We start from the raw sequence: 10035 nt of genomic DNA on the forward strand, positions 1-10035 counted from the left end.
AGAGAGAGAGAGAGAGAGAGAGAGAGAGAGAGAAACACATTGACACAAGGAAGTACGACGAAAGAGAAAAAGAAAGAGAGAGAGAGGAAGAGGAGAGAGAGAGAGAACTGAAGATGAAGTGAAACCCAGAAGCTGTACTGGAGAGCTTCAGTTGTCAAATTAATACACCTGGGAAGAGGGAACCCCAGTTAGGGAATTTCCTCTATCGGATTGGCCTGTGTGCATGTTTGTAAGGCATTTTCTTGGGTTATATAGAAATGAGGCATTTTCTTGAGCGATGTGGAAAGGCCCATCCCACTGTGAGTGGTGCCATCCCTGAGTAGATGGTTCTTGGTTGTATAAGAAAGCAGACTGAGCACAGATCATGGGAGGAAGCCAGTAAGCAGCACTCCTCCATGGTCTCTGCTTCAATTCCTGCCTCCAGGTTCCTGCCCTGAGTTCCTGCCCTGACTTCTCTCAGTAAAGGACGGTACTGTAAGCTGAAATAAACCATTTCCTCCCCAAGTTGGTTTTGGTTAGAGTGTTTCATCAAAGCAATATAAAGTAACTAGGAGAAAAGCTTGGCAGGCAGGAAATATAAGAATTTTGAAAGAAGTGACAGGGCTTCACCTCCTATGTTGATTTTCAAAAATAAGATTCTAGTCCACGATTCGTTCTTGCGGCCAGATAAGGTGAGCAGGCAGTTAATGACTCAGTGTAAGAGATGATGACAAAGGCCAGAAAGTGGAACAAAGACTGCCTGGGACTGGGCTCCTGTTTCATGGGGACAGAGTTCCAGCATGGAATGGTAAACATATTCTAGAGATGGACTGGAGTGAGGTTTACCAATTAAAAAATTTAAAGACATATGTTCTTTAAAAGAGACAAGCTTTCCAAAGGAGAAACCCAGTTGCTAGGGACAAAGGAGAAGCCTGGCTCAGGACAGCACAAGAGGTGGAGACTACATCTTGGGTGTGCGTCAGAGTGGCCTACGTGTAATGCTGAACTGAAGGTAGGAAGTGGGCTGGAGGCTCATGGGAGTATTTGCAGAGGTTGAAGATGTTCAGGAAGCATCTCACTGCTGCTGAAGCCTGGGAAACCACTGAGCCTGAAAGCAAGCTTAAGCTGCCTGAGCTACAGAGGTCATGGGAGCCTGATGAGGCTGGGTATCAGGCAAGACTCATACACCAGGTTCTCTGTGATCTCAGCCTCCTCGTCCAGAACTCACATTGACAAGAAACATGCAGCAAACCAGCTCCCACTCAAGGCAATAGTCTGATGACAGAGCAGAAACAGAATAAAGAATTCCCAGAATTTTAGACTAACTCCCTAACTGGTAGACAATTCCTCCTTTCAAAGAACTCCATGCTTTTTTGCTAATGAATTTGTGTCCCTATGGAGCCACAAAGGATTAGAATTTGGCCCAAATGTGCACTTAAATTGGATCACCTCACGAGAATGCTTTAAAAAATAGGAGACAGCCACCTGTGATATATTAAGGCTTTTATATACTCATTGACATAAATACCTGAAGGGTTTCTGCAACAGCTGGAATGGGCAAAGTTCTTTTGTATCTGCTTCTTTATGTACTTCCAGAGTGACTTCATAAAACTGCAACCACTTTCCCCAGTGGCGTTGAAGCTTAGTTGACCTCCCCGAGCTGTCTTCCACCACCGCTGTCTAAGTGACCGCCATTACTACTCTGCCTTGAAAGTAAAAACCAAACTCTAAGTTACCAGTGGAGAGAGAAGGCTTAAAAGACCTGGACAACAACGACCACAATGCTCACAAAATGACTTTTTTTTCCTGGCTCCATCCTCTCTCGCTTTGTGGAATCATTAGAACCTTGAAATTCTTCCCATGTAATTCTAAACAAGGCTCAAATTTCTCCCACGTGGCACCCTAAATTTTAAACATTTCCCTTCCTGGCTAAGATAAGACCTCAGTATGTCTACACTATCATGTCTATGCCTACCTCTGCTGGGTCTGAGGTGACAGCTTGGCCTCTATGTCCACCAGAAGCTGATGGTGGTGGTGTACACACCAAGCTGTGCTAACCAAAGCAGAGGGAGCTAGTGTCTAAGTCACTCAGATTCAGATGTAATGAGTCTGGACTACCCTTCCACTTCAGTGTCCTTGGGTCTATTTAACCATCTGCTTACCTTTTTGACCATTCAGTGTTTATTAACTATCTGTTATGTGTTGAACACTACAATGGGCTCGTGGTGCACAATTATGTGCAAAAGAAACATTGTGGGGCTGAAGAAACAGCTTAGTGGTTAACAGTGTCTGCTTGCATAAGCATGAAGATCTGAGTTTGGATCCCAGCACCTACATAAAAAATCAGGTGTGGTTATGTGTATCTGTAATCTCAGCACTGTGGAGGGCAGGAGACTTGCTGGACTTGCTGTTCAACAGCCTACCTCCAGGTTCAATGAGGGACCCTGTCACAAAGGAATAAGGTGGAATGTGATGGAGCGGGACACCCCATATCCTCTGGTCTCTGCATGTGTGCATGGGTGTGTACAGACACCATACTCCATGCTTTCATGCATACATTCTCTGTGTGGGTCTTTGCCTCTGTCTGTCTCTGTCTCTCCCCACCTCCCAAAGAAAGGATCATGGAGCTTACATTACCATGTGCAGAATGACACTAACAGAAGGACAAATTAACAAATGCATGACTACTATGGAGTAGTCATGACAGCTTGGCTAAAAAGGAACTGGTCAAAGCCCTCTGATGACTAGTAGATGCTGAGGGAGTGGTGAGGAGGTAGCCTCCTTCAGGCAATGTCTTCATACTGAGATCAGGGCTGAGGGTGTTGCTTTACAGAAGAGCCCTAGCCTAGCAGGCACAAGGCCTGGTCTTGCTTATTGGCACTGCTATAATTCAATAAGTTAATGAATGAACTGAATGGAAAGAGCAAGCCTTTAAGGAGCTGGGTGAAGAGTTTTATAGGCAAAAGGAATAACCTTGAACCAAAAAAAAAGTATAGTCAATTCCATGACCTAAAATAAAGCCGAAGTGCAATGAACTAGAGCAGAGTGGGAGGTGATGGGACCAGAGGAGCAGGAAGAGACAGGCTAATGCTTGGCATGGTGACTGAAAAGATGTTAAAGAGCAGAGGAAGGGCAATGATTTCTCAAAGTTATGCTAAGACCATTGCTTTGCTTGTGAAAATAGATGAGAGGAAAGCAAAGGGGATATAGACCATTCAGGAAGCTAGCTGTAGCCATCCAGGTGAGAAACTGCCAGGGGAAAGACTGGCACTGATGTCTGCCTTGGTCAGAGAAGCTTCTTTCTGCAGCATACAACGGGTATGTAACTTGTCCAAATGCTGAGAATGAATGGCTGCTGAGTCTTAGCCCTAAATGTGACATCTGGATACAAGGAAAGTCTCAGAAAAGAGGACAGGAAGATTGTGAGAGCTAAGGATAGAGAGGATCCCAAGAAACACTGTCTTCTGAGTATGACAGAGCCAATGTAATCATGAATACACAGCAGCTATGGCTACACACATACACACCACACACACACACACACACACACACACACACACGACAGGAAAGTAGGAAGGTAAGTAGCTGAGGAGGAGGAGGAGGTCTGTAGGGGCAATGGGAGCTGGATAAGAGAGGGTAACAGAGCCGGGAGTGATGGCACACGCTTTAATCCCAGCACTTGGGAGGCAGAGGCAGGCTCATCTCTACGTAGTAACAGTATTTTCCAGGTCAGTTAGAGACCCCATCTCAAAAAGACTAGAGAGAGAAAGAGAGAGAGAGAGAGTATATTTACAATACATTGCATACACATATGAAATTGTCAAAAATTAAAATGTAAATGGAAGGTACATTGGGGAATAGGGAGGACTTACTAATAGATTCAATATGGAGGTGTGGTAAAGGAGAATAATTAAGATCAATCACCAAGATTCTGATTGGAACAATTGAATGGATGATAGTGTATATATTAAGGTCAGGAAAATGAAAATCAAGCTTTGCAGAGGGGAAATTGTTCAATTGCAGCATATTAAGGTAGATGTGCCTTGTCTGCACTGAATCACAGTATTGGTGTTTATATATTCTCACTTATTAATTTTTAAGTTCTCGATATGCGTAGGAACTGAGGCTAATTGTGGAGTAAACCTAAGAGAGGGTCCTTGACCTCATGGTTTGCAGCCAAGCAGATGGGACAAACACAAGCAGGCTGTGGGTATTGGAAGAAACTGTGGCATACCGGGGAGAAGCAAGAGGGCTGACAGACTGACCAGCCACTGAAAGCTTTCTAAGGAAGGGAAATTTAAAATCAGCTCTGAAATACAAGTGCAATTAGCTTGGTGAAAAGGCAGAGGCAGAGTTGCAGGCAGAACATGTGCGGAACATGTGTGGAGCCCTGGAGGCAGGAGGGTTAAGTCTTTCCAGGAAGGAGTTCCGTAGGGCTAATTATTCCCCAGGAGGGTTTTGGTGTTCATGAAATTTCCATTACTGGGCTGGTTCCACTGGTCCTTCAGTCATACTGCAACAGGCAGAAGGCCAACACAGCTCACACTCCAGCTCAGCCTAAAAAGCTCTGAGCTCTTTCTTTTAACCTGAGATTCCTAGAGTACCTAATTATGGATCATGAAGCTCTAGATGAACTTCTTGCCTTTAAAAAGAACTTGTCACTCATGGAGCAGTGAAGAATGCTGTATGAAAATTGTGCACTAAGAAAGATGGGAATATTGAACAAGGAGGAATTCACCTTGCCTGGGGCCACAGAGGACACATCACAGAGGAAGTAGGGGGAGAAATAGCAACTTATTGGATAACATATGTGTTTGAGGAATAGCAAGCAATTTGTGGGGCAAACTAGCCTTATAAACTCAGTTTATTCGATGAACAGATTTTCTTTTTGAGAGTACATGATCCCCTTTAGCACTCAAGAAATGCCTACATTTTCGGTGACCGACAGGTTTCTTCAGGGAGATACCCCAGTATTAGAGGCTGATGCAAATGATCTGATGCTTGTTAATAATATCAAAAAAAGAGAAAAGAACCTTCAGGAGCCAAGCTTAAGGCTATAGGCTCTAATCCCTCTAGCCACATTCCGTCACCTTCACAGAGAGTACAGAAGCAAGCCACTTAGCAGTCCCCTGACCTCCACAGAACACACCTTACCTTTCAGCAGCTCTCCATGTTCCCTAACCCCTCTCTAACTCTGGTCTCAGAGCCCCTGCCATTTGGATATGCTCAAACACAGCCTTCCCCCAGGCAGATTAGGAAAATCAATTTGCTTTTGATCATTTCTTAGTTGAGATGGCATTATATAAAAATAGACTTAAAAATCTGCAGTTCGAACCTGTTAGAAAATGAAAACAAGATGAGAGAAAAGCAGGAGTGGGGAGAACCCTAGAAAGAGGAAATGAATCTATTGAGAAACTATTTCCCACTTGAGCCCCTATATTAATCACAGCCTTCAGACGTCAGCACCAGAGACCACAGCTGAGCGATAATTAGGCATCAAACAATCTTTCTGAAAGCAGTACAAGATGGAACATTATTAGGTGAAGTTCCCCCACCCACCTCACCTCTTACTGTTTCTTAATAGCTTTGAAGAAAAAGAACATTAGACATGAATACGTGTTGGGAGCAGCAGAATCTGAAGCCTGGCTTTGTCTTGGCTGTCCTGGAGAGAGCCCAGCCATCTACTCACATACATTTCAAACACTCACTGCTGACAGGGGTTGGGGAAATGGGAGAGCAGCAAATAGAGGGGCACAGAGGATTTAAAGCAGTAAAACCATCCTGTGTGGTATTGCAATAGCAGATACATGCTATTATGCACTTGAACAACACAAAGAATGAATCTTAATGTCAACCGTGGACACTAGTTAGTAAACATTATCAACAGTGAGTAAGAAATATACCCCGTAATATGGTAATGATGCTAGTGATGGATGATTTTAAGAGAGGGAGTACATGGGGACTTTCTGTACTTTCTATTCATTGCTCTGGAAACCTAAAACGACTGGAAGAAATGCAATCTATTAAGAAAAACTTAAAAGACTCCAAAGTTAATCACCAAACTCAATCTTATCCTCTAGCCAATATTCTAGGACATTGATTTACTTTTTATTATGTGCTATTCCCTGTTTGGGGCACTTAGGGTTCAATAATGAATGAGACAAACCCTGCCCTCCTGGAGTTTTATTCTAGCAGAGGAACATAATAAATACACTTGTAAAGAGGGAAATAATGCTGGGTGGTAAAGGCCTCAGATGAAGATGAGTCATCATAGCGCAGTGGCTGAGGAGGCTGAAGCAGGGCCATTTTAGGCATGGTGGTGAGGGTGGACTATGTTTAGAAGGGGACAGTTGAGGTCATCCATAAAGAAAGTCGCTTTGTCTGTTTTTCCAGTTAGTAACTGTCAACAACATTGCTGATGCAAGGTCTTTTCTTTTCTTTTCTTTTCTTTTATAAGCTTCTATTTTCTCCAGGATTTGTTTCAAGCTTTTGATATTCATTCTGGCAATTTATGAAGTTACCAGACAGTATCAATGGCAGGCTTTCAGAAAACAGAACTCATATTCCTTCCTCAAGTAGTCTTTAAATATATTGTTCTCTGTAATGTCAAAGGGCTATATTGTGCAGTTGATCTGCCAGAAACAACCTCCAATTTTTAAAATTTTTTTATTTTTATTTTATATGTATGACTATGTATTGTCTGCATGTATGTAAGTGCACCCATGTTGTGCAGTGCCCATTGAAGACAGAAGAGGGCATCAGATCCCCTGGAACTGAGGCTACAGACTGCTGTTAACCTCCATGTGGGTGTTGGGATTTGAATCTGAGTCTTCTGCAAGAGTAGCCAGTGCTCCTAACTGCTGAGCCATCTAGCTCTCCAGTCCCCTCAACCTCCAATTCTAAGTAGGCACAGGCAAAAAACCAACTAGGTCATAACTTCCTTCTGACTGATATTTCTATTGTGTTGCTCTGGGAGCCTAATGACCTCAGTGGTTGAAATCATACTCTCTTAGAAGGTTCTATAGAAGAATACCTTTGCCTGCTTTTTCCAACTCTTAGCCTTTCATGTCTTGCGTCCTTGACTTGTACATCCCTCAAGCCAGCAGCACAGGGCATCTCACCTCAGTCATCGCATTGCCTCTGTCCCTGCACTCACATTACCCTTTATCCTCCTTTCATCTTTCATCAGTGCACTCTTGCTTAGGCTCAATGTCCACTTGCCTGTCCTGGGCAATCTAACCAGCTTAAGATGCTAAACTTAATGAAGTTGACAGTCTTCTTTTCAGATATATATATATGACGCTGATCAGCAAAATGAGGATATAGAGTCCAGAACTGGATATGGTGCCCTTGATGAGGACAATTTAAGAAGAGGAGCGGGGAACATGACAGCTAATTGGAGCATGCTTGTGGGAGAACGAGTGGAGAGAAGATAGGGACATAATCACAATGATCTCAAATTTCACTGTAAAAAGATGGGTAGTAAGAGTGTGATGCTTTTTCAGGTTTCATGGTGGAAGAGGAAGGGATGGAGTAGAGTGGGAGACAGAGTGATCATAAACATGGGTACTATATTCTACACATTGTGAGAAGCAAGTTGAGGCCATCAGGAGTGGATACCTTTCCATGGTGGTGGGATTATACAATGAGGTTCTTATTCTGAATAGTATTAAAGGTGCAGTACAGGGGCTGGAGAGATGGCTCAGTGGTTAAGAACACTGGCTGTTCTTGCAGAAGACCCGGGTTTGAATCCCATCACCCACATGGCAGCTAACAACTGTCCATAACTCCAGGTCCAGGGGATCCAACAGCCTCTTCTGTCCTCCCTGGGCATTGCTCGACATGAATGTACTTACCTACATGCAGGCAATGCATGCATACACATAAAATAAAAATAATTAATAAATAAAATAAAGGTGTGGTACAATAAATAGCCTATTGATCAGGGTCAAAGTCACTGTGCTACAAATGAATTTTTGTGTTTCTAATCACTGATGACTAAGAACTAAGTCTACATTGATGTCTCAATGTTCAAATGGTTAATGGAATACAAATCATAATTACAAAGACTACCTTCAATTTGATTTGATTCTTTCTCAGCTTTAGTTTTTAATTGTTTCATTTCCCCATGAAAAGTTACTAAGAGCTCTCAGTATTAGTGTTATAAATTCATTTAATGAAATCATTATCTCACTCTTGACTCTTCTAATATAAAAATCAAAAGTTCATTCAGAAGGAATGAGACAAAATGTTTTCCATATGAGTTATTATATAACAAGTAACTAGACATACTTTATTATCCTGGAGATTTAGAGAAAGAAGTAACAAACAAATCAGTTTTCTGTTTATAATCTGTTCACGCCTGCCATTTTGCTAGAAAATCTCTAATTTGTGCAAAGCATGGCAAGGTAGGTCTTATTATTCTCACTTTACAAACAAAGAAGCAAAACCATCACCCTGTAACTAGGAACACACAGCTAAGAGGTGATGGAACGCCAGTCATTGTCACCCAGAATTCCCTCCCTTCCTGTCCTCTGAATCTAGAATTCTTCCCTACACTCTGGTACCACCTGCTTTGTGAATTGTAGCATTGTTCACCAGTGCGTTAGCGGTTTATTATGGAAGAATAACTTGGTGGTTTGCTATAAACTAACAACTCAAGACCCCGGAGATGGTGGGGCTTACCTTCTTCCTTCATCTAATTTCACACAACTGCCCTTACCAGAGATGGGGCACAGAATGGCCCTTTCCATGAGTGCCCCTGTAACGTTGGGATGTAATATGTTCCCTGCAGGCTCATGTGTTCACACACTTGGTTTCCAACTGGTGGTGCTGCTGTGGGATACTTTGGAATTTGGGAAACATAGCTTGGCTGGAGGGAGTGGGTCACTGGATGGTGGGCTTTGAGGCTTGCGGCTCTACCCCCCTTCTAGTTCAAATCTCCCTATTTCCTAAACCACCAAGAAGAAAGCAAACCGTCTCGGACATCTTCTGCCACAACCACAGGCTGCTGTCGCTGTGCCACTACATCTCCCTTGCAAGAATGGAATGAATTAGCAAACAGCGGAGCAAAACAAATCCTTTCTTCATTGACTCCTTGGGGTATTTTATCACAGCTATGAGAAAAGTAAGGAATACACCTCTCCTGCTGTTCACTGCAGATGATGACTGACTAAATTTTTAATACCTGAGGAAAGGGGCTCCTCAGTTCTATACTCTGACTGACATGACTGACATGACTGGACTCACAGACAGCCTCCTGTCTTACCCACAGAGATCATAGTGCTTCCTGATTACTGATCATATTTTAAGAACGACAGATTATTTCTCTCTCTCTCTCTCTCTCTCTCTCTCTCTCTCTCTCTCTCTCAGCTTTTTGAGACAGGGTCTCCCTGTAGCCCTAGCTGTCCTGGAACTCACTATGTGGACCAGGCTGGCCTTGAACTCACAGAGATCCACCTGCCTCTGCCTCCCAGGTGCTGGGATTAAAGGCCTTTGCTACCATGCTGGCCTGACAAAGACTATTTCTAAAAATAAAAGATCTCTCAATGGCTCTCTTTCTCTACAAACACCCACATTGACATTGCATTTTGTTCTGTTTAGGACCTTTCCCTCCATCTCAACCAACACCTTGCTGGTAAACTGATCTCCTAGTTTGTTTCTGTTACTTGATTTCTAACAGGAATATATCATGGTCATCCATTTAGAACATGGCTGCCAAGTCGTGGGAGCATGAGCTTCAGATGATTATTTTACTTAAATGCAACGAGTCTTTGATTCTTAAATATGTTTTTCATGAAAGTTATATTTAGAATTAAAATAAATGTAAAGGCACAATTTTCTTACTTTTTATGAAACAAAAGAGTAGCTTTCGTCAAATCAGTTCTCCCTATAATAACATCAGTGAATTCTGGACAAATATTAAAATACAACAATTTGGGGACTGGAGAGATGGTTCAGCAGTTAAGAACAGTGGCTGTTCTTGCAGAAGACCCAGGTTCAAATCCCAGCACCCACATGGCAGATAACAACTGTCTATAACTCCAGTTCCAAGGA

This window comes from Nannospalax galili, unplaced genomic scaffold (assembly GCF_000622305.1).
Source record: "Nannospalax galili isolate Female #2095 unplaced genomic scaffold, S.galili_v1.0 scaffold430, whole genome shotgun sequence".
Lineage (NCBI taxonomy): Eukaryota > Metazoa > Chordata > Mammalia > Rodentia > Spalacidae > Nannospalax > Nannospalax galili.